This window comes from Sarcophilus harrisii, chromosome 4 (genome assembly GCF_902635505.1).
Source record: "Sarcophilus harrisii chromosome 4, mSarHar1.11, whole genome shotgun sequence".
NCBI classification, from domain to species: domain Eukaryota; kingdom Metazoa; phylum Chordata; class Mammalia; order Dasyuromorphia; family Dasyuridae; genus Sarcophilus; species Sarcophilus harrisii.
The window spans coordinates 46343794-46357455 of NC_045429.1; positions in this window are offsets into that span (position 1 = coordinate 46343794).

The following is a 13662-nucleotide window of genomic DNA, read 5'->3' on the forward strand; positions in this document are numbered from 1 at the left end:
TCAAACTTCTGAATGGCTTTTGAAAAGATAAATACTAAATATGTATGCACCAAGTGCTATAGCATCCAAATTCCAAGATGAAAAGTTAAGTGAGTTACAAGGTGAAATAGACAAAGCTATACTAACGGGGGATCTCAACCTTATTCTTTAAAAACTGGGCAAATCAAATCACAAAATAAGAAAAAAATTATGGAGGTATATAAATTAGGTATATTAGACCTTTGGAGATAATTGAATGGGAACAGAAAGGAATATACATTTCTCTCAGTGGATCATGAAACAAGCACAAAAACTGACAATGTATCAGGGGATAAAAACCACAAAATCAAATTCAAAAAGGTGGAAATACTAAATGCATTTTTCCAGATTATGATGCAATAAAATTATATATAAGAAAAGCCCAGAGGAAAATAGACCCAAAAATAATTGAAAAGTAAATAATCCTATCTTAAAGAACAAGTGGGTGAAACAACAAATCATAGACACAATTGATAATTTCATCCAAGAGAATAGCAATAATGAGACAACATTATAAATTCATGGGATGCAGCCAACGCAGTTCTTAGGGGAAGTTTTATATCTCTAGATTCTTCCTTGAATAAAATAGAGGAAGAGAATATCAGTGAATTGGGCATGCAACTAAAAAAGCTAGAAAAAGAACAAATTGAAAACCTGCAGTTAAAGATCAAGTTTGAAATTCTGAAAATAAAAGGGAAGACTAAGAAAATTGAAAGTAAGAAAAGTTTTGAATACTAAAAGTTGGTTTTGTGAAAAAAAACAAATAAAATAAATAAACCTTTAATTAATTTGATTAGAAAAAGGAAAGAAGAAAGTCAAATTACAAGTATCACAAATGAAAAGGGTAAACTTACCAAAAAATGAATAGAAGTTAGAGCAACAATAATTTTTCCTAACTGTATGCAAAAAAATCTGATAATCTAAGTAAAATGGATGAATACTTACAAAAATATAAATTACCTAGATAAACAGAGGAGGAAATAAATTATTTATATGGTCATATTTCAGAGAAAGGATTGAACAAGTTATTAACAAAACTCACTAAGAAAGAAAACTGCAGGGCCAGATGGATTTAAAAGTGAAATCTACCAATAGTTAAAGAACAATTAATTCCAATAGTATACAAAGTATTTGGAAATATAAGGAAAGAAATCAGTTTCAATGGAGCAGTAATGAACTGAACCAGCTATGCCCAGTGAAAGAACTCTGGGAGATGACTAAGAACCATTACATTGAATTCCCAATCCTTATATTTTTGCCTGCCTGAATTTTGGATTTCCTTCACAGGCTAATTGTACAATATTTCAGAGTCTAATTCTTTTTGTACAGCAAAATAATGGCTTGGTCATGTATACTTATTGTGTATCTAATTTATACTCTAATATATTTAACATCTACTGATCATTCTGGTATCTAGGAGGGGGGTGGGGAGAAGAAGGGGAAAAATTGGAAGAAAAGGTTTGGCAATTGTCAATGCTGTAAATACCCATACATATAACTTGAAAATAAAAATATTATTAAAAAAAAAGGAAACATAAGGAAAGAAGGAATCATAACATATTCCTTTCATGACACAAATAATGTACTGGTAACTAAATCATGTATGGTCAAAACAGAGAATGAAAATTATAGTTTAATTTCCCTAATAAATATTGATTTAAAAATCTTAAATAAAATATTAGCAAAGAGATATCAGTAAGTTATCACCAGGATAACATACTATGAACAAGTAGGATTTATACCAGGATTGCAGGACTGGTTCAAAATAGGGAAACTATTAGCATAATTTATTATATCAATAGCCAAGTTAATAGCAATCATATGATTATCTAAATAGATGCATAAAAAACATTTGACTAAATCCAACACCCATTCCTATTAAAATACTAGATAGCACAAGAATAAATGGAGTTTTCCTTAAAATGATCAGTAGCATCTATCTAAAACCACAGTAAGCCTCATATGCAATGGGGATAAACTAACAGTATTCCCAATAGCATCTGAGATGAAACAAGGTCACCTATTATCACCATAACTATTCATTATTGTATTAAAAAAATTTTGCTTTAGCAATAATGGAAGAAAATTACTATTTTTTTCATTTTAAAGCTTTTTATTTTCAAAATTTATAAATAGATAGTTTTCAACATTTACCTTTGTAAAATCTTTTGTTCCAAATTTTTCCTTCCTCTCATCTCCCCATTCCTTCCCTTAGATGGTGAGTAACCCAATATATGTTAAACATGCACAATGAAGAAAAAGAAATGGAAGAAATTAGAGTAAATAATCAGAAAATAAAATGATTACTTTTTGTAGATGATATGATGGTATACTTAGAGAATCCTAGAGAATTGACTAAAAAACTACTAAAAAAAACTCACAACTTTAGAAATGTTGCATGGTACAAAAAAATCATATAAATCATCGCGATTTCTATATATTATCAACAAAATCCAACAGCAAGAGATATAAATACAAATTTCAATCAAAATAATTGTAGATAATATAAAATATTTGGGAGTATATCTGACAAGACAGTCAGGAAGTGTATGAGCATGATTACACAGAACTTTCTACAGATCTAAACAATTGGAAGACTATCCAGTGCTTTTAGAACAAGCTAATATAATAAAAATGACAAATCTACCTAAATTAATCTACTTATTTAGTGCATACCAATCAGACTGCCAAGAAAACTACTTCACAGATGTTGAAACAATAGTAATAGTCATCTGGAAGCACAAAAGAACAATACTTTCAGTGGAATTACTGGAAAAAAATAAAAATGCATGTGATCAAGCTGAACCAGATCAAAAACTATATTATAAAGCATTAATCATCAAAAGCATTTAGCACTGGTTAAGAAATGTAGAATTGGGGCAGCTAGGTGGCACAGTGGATAGAGTAACAACCCTGAAGTCAGGAGGACCTGAGTTCAAATTTGGTCCCAGACACTTAATACCAAATTTTGTGACTCTGGGCAAGTCATTTAACCCTAATTACCTCAGAAAAAAGAAAAAGGAAAAGAAAGAAAGAAAGAAAGAAAGAAAGAAAGAAAGAAAGAAAGAAAGAAAGAAAGAAAGAAAGAAATGGAAAAATTAATCTCAGTGGAATAGGTTAGGTTCATAAGGCACACTTGAAAATGATTACAGTAATCTAGTGTTTGATAGTGTTTGATAACCCCAAAGACTCCAAGTTCTTTGAAAAGAACTCAGTATTTGACAAAAGTTGCTGGGAAAATTATAAAACAATATGTCAGAAACTAGGCATTGGCTAAAACCTAATACCATACACCAAGATAAGTTTGAAATAGGTTAATGATTTAGACATAAACAGTAATACTGTAAGTAAATTAGAGGAACAGAAGATAGTCTACCTATTGTATCCACAAAGGAAGATATTTATGGAAAAAGAAAAAAATAGAGTACAGTATGAATATAAAATGGAAAATTTTGATTATACTAATTAAAAAGTATTTTTACAAACAAAACTAATGCAGACAAGTTTAAAAACGAAGCAGAAAACTAGGAAAAAAATTACATCCAAGGGTTCTGATAATAGCCTCATTTGTAAAATGTATTAAGAATTGACTCAGTTTTATAAGAATAAAAGCCATTTTCCAATAGAATATTGTCAAAAGATATGAATAGACAATTTTCAGATGGTGAAATTAAAACCATTTTATTCATATGAAAAAATAGTTTAAATTTCAATTCATCAGAGAAATGCCAATTAAAACAACTCTGAGGTACCATCTCATACCTACCAGATTGGCTAAGATGACAGGAAATGATAATGATAAATGTTGGAGGGGATGTAGAAAAATGGAGACACTAATTCATTATTGGATCATTTCACAATGATCCAATCATTCTAGGGAGTAATTTGGAACTATGCCCGAAGGGCTATCAAGTGGTACATATACTTTGCTGTAACAGTGTATCTACTGCATTTGTATCCCAAAGAAATCACATAAAGGGAAAAGCCATACATTTCCAAAAAGTGTTTGTAGAAGCCCTGTTTGTAGTGGCAAGGAATTGGGAACTGAACCAATGCCAATCAGTTGAGGAGTGGCTGAAGAAGTTATGATAGATGTATGTTAATGGAACATTATTGCTCGATAGTAATAATGTTCCATTCTATAGTATCCGTTCTATAGTAAAAGATGAACAGGATGATTTCAGAGAGACTTGGAGAGATTTACATGAACTGATGCTAAGTGAAGTGAGTAAAATCAAAAGAACATTGTACACAGCAAGAAGATTTTGTCATGAGTAGTTCTGATGAATACTGCTGTTTTCAACAAAGAGATGAATTAGGCCAATTCCAATAGACTTGTGAAGGAGAGATCCATGTGTATCCAGAAAGAGGAATGTTGGGACATAATGTGGATCAAACATAGTTTTTTTGCCTTTTTATTGTTGTTTGATGGCTTTTTCCCCTTTTAATCTTCTTGTGCAGCATGACAAATATGGAAATATGGATAGAAAAATTTGATATTTTTAATACATATTGGGTTACTTGCTATCTAGGGGAAGGGATGAGAAAAAGAGGAGAAAACGTTGGAATACATAGTTTTCCAGGGGTGAATGTTGAAAACTATCTTTGCATATAATTTGAAAATAAAAAACTTTTATTTTTAAAAAAATACCAGTAAAATATCCATATCACCCTTGGCAAGAAAAAGATTCTCTACTCTTGGTCTAAAAAAGAATTGAAAGACTAGTTTGGCTTAGTTCACACTATTTAATAGAGAAAAAGTCATACTTTTATACTTCCAAACTATGGAATTTTGAGGTCATCCAGTTTCAAGAGTGTGGAGAAGATAAATAATGCTCCTTCTCTCACCACCAGAAGAAGGGGTTGTGCTGGAAAAAATACAGAAAATGTTGGGAATACAAGAAAAACAATGAGAGCAAAAAAAAAGTCAAACAAGAAAGGTCTGAATATAAGTTGTTCTTAAAATATAAAAACAAAGAAACTAGTCAAATGTGAGACAAAGACAAAATCAATGAGTTAAAAATCAGTAAAAGAATATAAGATTTGAATATATATATACCTATATATTGAATTTGTAGACTTCATGAAAAATCTTTTGGAAATAGTCAAATGAATCAGAGGAGTTCAAAAGGGAAATATCACCTTTAAAGAAGTTTTTGGACATGAAAATTAGAGCAGAAATTATTATTTTTAATAAAGAATTAACAATCAAATGGCAAAGCAGGTGTTGGAAAGATATGATGTAGAATCTTATCAAATTTTAGAAGCTCTGAAAAGACGGTTACAGATTTAGAAATCAAAACCTCAAAAGGGAGTGAATATATAGCAAAAGAAAAGCAAATGACAACTCAAAAATAAATTCTATAAAAACAGTGTTAAACTTAAAGAAAGGTAGTGATACAATAAATTTTAAAAAAATAAGTTCTCAAAGAAAAATTCAAAATATTTCTATTATTAGAAATAATAAATAAAATATTAATATTTTAAAAGTTGACAACAAAGTGCTAATTAAATGTTTATATTGAAAGTAAGTAGAAAAATACTACTTCTAAATTATCAAGGTATTCATTGGAAGAAAATATCTAAAGTCAATATTCAAAATGAACTTTACAAGCAGAAAAGTGAAATGCCACTAGCTATGGAGGAACCTCAATTTGAGGTATTATAACAGAATTATAAAAGCTATTAATAGCTAACAATTATTTAGTGCTTACTATGTTCCAAACATGTGTGAGGAATTATATAATTATTCAATTTATTTCTACAACACCCCAGGGATGAAGGTGATGTTGTTATCCTTATTATGCAGATGAGGAAGCTGAAGCAAAAATTAAATGTCTTGTCCAGGGTCACCGAGCTATAAATGTCAGAAGCCAGATTTGAACTCAATTCTTTTAATTTCATGCCCATTGCTTTATTTACTATAGCACCCTCTAGTTCAAGATCACAAGAAATAAAAATTATTTGGAATGAAATATTTCTAAAAAGAAAAGAAAAACCAATATATATGCAATGATATACCAAGCTTTGCTTATTATTAAAAACAAATATGAATAATTAGCCAAATGGACCCCTTCAAAGATATCTTCCCCAAAATTACAAATAAGTTTATGCAAAGTATTATGCAAATATCATATTCATATCTAAACCAGGAAGAGCAAATTTAGAGAAAGAAAAGTACAGAACAATTTTCCTAATGATATTGAAAATATTTTAAATAAAATACTAGTAATAAGGTTATAGCAATATATCATGAGCGTCATACACCATGACATGTTGAGAATTATACCAGAAATTGAGAAATGGTTCAATATTAAGGGAAAATTATCATAATCAACCAAATCAATAACAAAAAAATTATATAATTTTCTCAATAGATAGAGAAAAAAATTGAAAAATATACTACACCCATTCCAATATTTTTAAAGATTATAGGAATGAATCGAACATTTCTTAAAATTATCAGCAATGCTTATCTAAAACCAAGAGTGAGCATTATCTATATTGAAAATAACCTAAAGTTCTTCCAAATAAAATCAGTGGTGAAGTGAAGATGTGTTAAGGGACAGACAGGTCAATTCTTCGCGAACCTCCATAGCTGTGGATCATAACATCTGAAGGAGTTACAGGGCAGCCTTTGCTAACTTAGGTGTTGCAGACTGGGGATAAGATAAATTGGAGGTATATGGAAGAGGAGAGAGGTCAGACAACATAAAGGCCTCTCAGTGGAGAGGTAAGAGAACAGAAATTGTCTCTCACTCTCCTTGTACCATCCTCTCACAAGAGGAGGTTCATTCTGCTATGTTGGAGCCCCAACAACCACTGTCAGGTGGTTCCTGTATGCAAACAAAGATTTACACTACTATTCAATATTGTAGAGTTGCCTATACTATTCATCATTATAGTAGAAATATTAGCATTAGTAATAAGAGAAAAAATAAACTGAAATAAGTAGCATAGGCAAAATTATAACTCTTTATAGAAAAAGTCATCTAAAGTCATACTTAGGGAATAAACTAAAAAAAAATTAACAAACAAAATCTAGTTAAAATAATTAATAATTTCAACAGAGTTGCAGAATATAATACAAACCCAAACAAATCACCAGCATTTTTACATACGCCTAGAAAATCCAGCATGAAGAATAAGAAAGAAATTTCATTTAGAATAAATGCATATAATACAGTATACTTGGGAGTCTTACTTGCCAAAAAAAAAAAGCCCCAGAAACTATATGAAAAAAATTATAAAATAATTTTCACGCAAATAAACTGAAAAAAAGAAACAACTATTAATTGCTCATAGGTAGATCAAGATAATATAATTTTTAAATGATAATTCCACCTAAATTAATAGGCTTAATTAATTCTACAACACTAACATACCATTATTTTTTTAATAACTTTTTATTGACGGAACCCATGCCAGGGTAATTTTTCACAATATTATCCCTTGCACTCACTTCTGTTCCGATTTTTCCCTTCCCTCCCTCCACCCCTCCCCCAGATGGCAAGCTGTCCTATACATGTTAAATAGGTTACAGTAGATCTTGGATACAATATATGTGTGCAGAACCGAACAGTTCTCTTGTTGCTCAGAGAGAATTGGATTTAGAAGCATACCATTATTTTTAATAAGAAAAATATCAAAATTCATGTAGAAAAATAAATAGCTAGTAACATCAAGGAAATCAATGAAAATAAGTATAAAGGAAAGTGGCCTAGAAATAAGACATCTGAAAGTTTATTACTAAACAGGATTCATCCAGTGTTCTATTAGCTAAGAATAAAATGATAGATTCATGGAACTGTACAGATAAACAATACACAATAGTAGGATCATAGCAATATAGTGTTTGGTAAATGGAAAGATTCATACTTTTGGGACAAAAATTCACCACTTGAGTTAAATTGCTGGGAAAACTGGCAAATAGTCAATCAAGAACTAGAGATAAATATATAGGTAAGCAGATAGCTAGACAGATAGATCAACATCTCATGCCATATACCAAGATAAGATCAAAATCAATATATATTTTAGCTTTGGTGTTGTTACAAACAAACTAAGGGATTATGCAATGTGTTTATCAGATGTATGGATAAGGGAAACTGCTTTGACCAAATAAAGGAATATGGAACTTTATGGGATATAAAATGGATAATTTAGATTAAAATAATTTTAAAAAGATGTTTTTCACAAACAAAATCAGGGTATCCAACGTTAGAAGGAAAGTAGGAAACAAAATAATTGCAGCAAGTTTTGCTGATAGAAATCTCATTTCTCAAATATATTGACATCTAATTAGATATCAAATTTAAATGAATCATTTTTTCAATGTTTTCCTTTTCAGCTCATCATATGGAAATACATTTTGTGTGCCTGTATGTAGATATTAAACTGCTTATCTTCTCAAGAAATAGGAAAGTAAATATTTATATGCCATTCAGAAAAAAGCAATAATCTATAAATTCAAAAACTTTTAAAAACCAGGTGGAAGTCTGTTTCAAATTAGAGCAAAAACCAATTAGAGCAAGATTAATTAAAACATTCTGTTTTTTTTTTTCTCATACTCAGACAACTTAGAATCAAGGCAAATCCTGAAATTATTAATATTTTAGTAGCTACAAAAATGATATACTCATGCGTTGTTGGTGTAATGTTTTTATTCCTCTTCAGCTGCTAATATTTAATCCTGATTTTCTTCAGCTATGTGCCTTTTTTAAAAATAATTTTTATTGACAGAACCCATGACAGGGTAATTTTTTACAACATTATCCCTTGCACTCACTTCAGTTCCGATTTTTCCCCTCCCTCCCTCCTTCTACCCTCTCCCCCAGATGGCAAGAAGTCCTATACATGTTAAATAGGTAATAGTAGATCTTGGATACAACATATGTGTGCAGAACCAAAAAGTTATCTTGTTTCTCAGAGAGAATAGGATTTAGAAGGTATAAATAACCCAGGAAGAGGAACAAAAATACAAGCAGTTTACATTCATTTCCTAGTGTTCTTTCTGTGGGTGTAGCTGCTTCTGTCCATCCTTGATCAATTGAAACTAAGTTCGATCTTCTCTTTGTTGAAGAGATCCACTTCCATCAGAATACATCCTATTACAGTATTGTTGTTGGGGTGTATAATGATCTCCTGCTTTTGCTCATTTCACTTAGCATCTGTTCATGTAAGTCTCTCCAAGCCTCTCTGTATTTATCCTGCTGGTCATTTCTTACAGAACAATAATATTCCATAACGTTCATATACCACAATTTACCCAACCATTCTCCAATTGATGGGCATCCATTCATTTTCCAGTTTCTAGTCACTACAAACAGGGCTGCCACATTTTGGCACATACAGGTCCCTTTCCCTTCTTTAGTATCTCTTTGGGGTATAAGCCCAGTAGAAACACTGCTGGATCAAAGGGAATGCACAGTTTGATAACTTTTTGGGCATAGTTCCAAATTGCTCTCCAGATGGCTGGATGTGTTCACAATTCCACCAACAATGTATCAGTGTCCCTGTTTTTCCACATCCCCTCCAATATTCTGCATTATCTTTCCCTGTCATTTTGGCCAATCTGACAGGTGTGTAGTGGTATCTCAGAGTTGTCTTAATTTGCATTTCTCTGATAAATAGTGATTTGGAACACTCTTTCATATGAGTGGTAATAGTTTCAATTTCATCATCTGAAAATTGTCTGTTCATATCCTTTGACTATTTATCAATTGGAGAATGGCTTGATTTCTTATAAATTAGAGTCAATTCTCTATATATTTTGGAAATGAGTCCTTTATCAGAATCTTTGACTGTAAAAATGTTTTCCCAGTTTATTGTTTCCCTTCTAATCTTGCCTGCATTAGTTTTGTTTGTACAAAAACTTTTCAATTTGATATAATCAAAATTTTCTATTTTGTAGTCAATAGTGATCTCTAGTTCTTCTTTAGTCATAAATTCCTTCCTCTTCCACAGGTCTGAGAGGTAAACTATCCTATGCTCTTCATGAACCCACTTTGACCTTATCTTGGTGTATGGTGTTAAGTGTGGGTCAATGCCTAGTTTCTGCCATACTAATTTCCAATTTCCCCAGCAATTTTTGTCAAATAATGCATTCTTATCCCCAAAACTGGGGTCTTTAGGTTTCTCAAACACTAGATAATTAAAGTTATTGGGTGTTTTGTCCTTTGAACCTAACCTATTCCATTGATCAACTAGTCTATTTCTTAACCAATACCAGATGGTTTTAGTAACCGCTGCCTTATAATATAATTTTATATCTGCTACTGCTAGGCCACCTTCATTTGACTTTTTTTTTCATTAATTCCCTTGAAATTCTTGACCTTTTGTTTTTCCATATGAACTTTGGTGTTATTCTTTCTAGGTCATCAAAATAGTTTTGGGGAAGTTTGATTGGTATAGCGCTAAATAAATAGATTAGTTTAGTTAATATTGTCATCTTTATTATATTTGCTCGCCCAATCCAAGAGCATTTAATATTTTTCCAGTTGGTTAAATCAGACTTAATTTGTGTGGAAAGTGTTTTGTAGCTTTGCTCATAAAATTTCTGATTTTCCCTGGGCAGATAGATTCCTAAATATTTTACACAATCAGTAGATACTTTAAATGGAATTTCTCTTTGTAACTCTGACTGTTGGATTTTGTTAGTCATATATAAGAATGCTGATGACTTATGTGGGTTTATTTTATAACCAGCAACTTTGCTAAAGTTGTGGATTATTTCTAATAACTTTTTAGTAGACTCTCTTGGGTTCCCTAAGTATACCATCATATCATCAGCAAAGAGTGATAATTTGGTTTCCTCATTGCCTATTCTTATTCCTTTAATCTCTTTCTCAGGTCTTATTGCCAAAGCTAGCATTTCTAATACAATATTGAATAGTAACGGTGATAGTGGGCAGCCTTGTTTCACTCCTGATCTTATTGGAAATGGTTGCAGTTTGTCCCCATTACATATGATGCTTACTGCTGGTTTTAAATAGATGCTACTGATTATTTTAAGGAAAAGTCCATTTATTCCTATACTATCAAGTGTTTTTAATGGGAATGGATGTTCGATTTTATCAAATGCTTTTTCTGCATCTATTGAGATGATCATATGTTTTTTGTTAATTTGGTTATTAATATGGCCAATTATGGTGATAGTTTTATTGAACCAGCCCTGCATTCCTGGTATAAATGCTTTTTGATCATGGTGAATTATCCTGGGGATGATTTTCTGTAGTATTTTTGCTAATATTTTATTTAAGATTTTAGCATCAATATTCATTAGGGAGATTGGTCTATAATTTTCTTTCTCTGTTTTCAACCTACCTGATTTTGGTATCAGTACCATGTCCTGTGTCATAAAAGGAATTTGTTAGGACTCCTTCATTCCCTATTTTTTCAAATAGTTTATAAAGCATTGGGACTAATTTTTCTTTGAATGCTTGGTAGAATTCACATGTAAATCCATCTGGTCCTGGGGATCAGCTATGTGTCTTTTTTGCTCATATTCATGAGCTGCTGAGGTATCTCCCAGCCAAGTTGACAATACATTTTAAATTCATATTGTACTTCATTAAATTCGCTTTAATTGAAGTAGAAATCTTTTATATCGTTCCTTAGTTGATATTTCTACTTACTTCCCAATAAAGCTACTCTAAGTCTTTTCTTTCATTCTCCCAAATCATTCCCTCTGTTTTGATTATCTCTCAGCTAAGAATATTGCCTCTTACTGTACTGAGAAAATTAATGTCATTTTATATGAAGTTTTCCTCATAATATTTTTTTCTCAAGACTTCCTAGTTTCAAATCTTTTTTTTTTTTTTTAATAATGCCCCTGTTGATTACTGTGCCAAACTTTATTTTTTGAGGAGCTTAAATCTTGGAGTTATTTGTAATCTCTTTACCTAGTACATTTTTTGCTCTTTGGCATTTTGATAACTACAGTGATGTTTTATTTGTCTTACCTCTTTCTTTGTCCCATCAACTTATCTTAGCAAATTAATTCTGGTATACTTTCCTTTCTCCTTTTTCTTTTTCTCTGGACTTTCTCCTTTTGCTCCAGTCTTGTTGCTCAAATTATTTTGCTCTCCCTTTTTGATCTGTGCTACTTTTTCATTTAACTTTGTTTTTCTCATTTTTCTGTACTTCTCTAGAACCACCACATTTTTTTAACACTTTATTCTTGATATAGAAGAGCTGATAATTTAAACCATGCCATGGAAAAATAAATGGAAATAATATTAATATGCTCAATAAATTTTTTGTCATTTGCTGTCAATGTGATCTATTAAAGAGAACAATATAATAGAATTGAAGAAATGTGTGTTCCCCATCTCTATCATTAACATGATAGTTGTCTTTGGATGAATTGGTATATAGTAGAGTTCACTGTTGGTTTTGAGTCACTTCAGTCATATCCTACACCTTGTGAAGCCATTTAAGATTTTCTCAGCAAAGATACTACAGTGGTTTGCTATAATTTTCTCTAGCTCATCTTATGAGGAAATGAGGGAAATAGGGTTAAATACTTGTCTAGGGGTCACAAAACTAGCATGTGTCTAAAGTTGGATTTGAACTTGGATCTTCCTGACTCCAGACCCTGTGTTCTATCAACTGTATCACCTATCTGCCCAGAGTCAACTAGATTGAATTTTAGAACTGAGTAAGACTTTAGAGATTTTCTATGAATAGCTGTCATTAAATATTTAATGAGTTGTCATATAGAAGAGGGATTAGACTTGCTTTACTTGACACCATAAGGCATAAATATGAGATTGAGGTGGAAATCACAAGTAGGTAAACTGAAGTTTTATGTAAGGGGAAAAGTGACTTTTCAAATGTTAGGATTATTCAGTAGTAGATAGGATTGACTTGGGAGGGAGGGATCTCTCCCATAATGGAATTTTTAAAATAAAGGCTAGATGACAACTTATAGGGCATGGAAAACATGCTGTACAGAGTAAAGTTTTGGATTTAGAGGAAGAAGACATGAGGCCATCTGGACTCTGATAATACTGATTGGGTCATGCTTGGTTGATCACTGAGTTTTTCTTAGTTTCTCTTCACCTATAAAATGAGAGGGTCAGCTCTTAGGTCATTGATTACTACATTGCCCTTCCCCCCCATCCTGTCTTCATTTTCTTATATTCAAAATAAGGTTCTTGGACTACATAGCAACTGAGATCCCTTCTAGTTAGGCATCTATTGCAGTTTTCAGCTTTCTTTTTGATTAATACTTTGGATTGTATAGCTATTAATTTCTCTCCCATCTCCATAGCATATTTTTTGATTTTGTAAATTCACATCTGTTCATTTTACTTCAATTACCTTATCTTTAATTGATAACCATTAGATTAGATAAATTCCAAACTCCCTTTAATGTTATAATAGAACAACCCTCTGAATAACCCCATTTTATAGCAAAAGCAATGAGACCCAGGATAATGTGATGATTTTTCTAAGGTCTAATACTTGTGTTCTTTTAGAATGAAATCAATGTCTGTCCAATATACTCTGCTTCCTCGCTACATTTTAAATTTAATCTATAGCACTGATATATAACAACTATCTCTCTCTCCCTTCCTCCTTCCCTCCCTCTTCCTTTCTCTCTCTCTCTCTTTCTCTCTCTCTCTCTCTCTCTCTCTC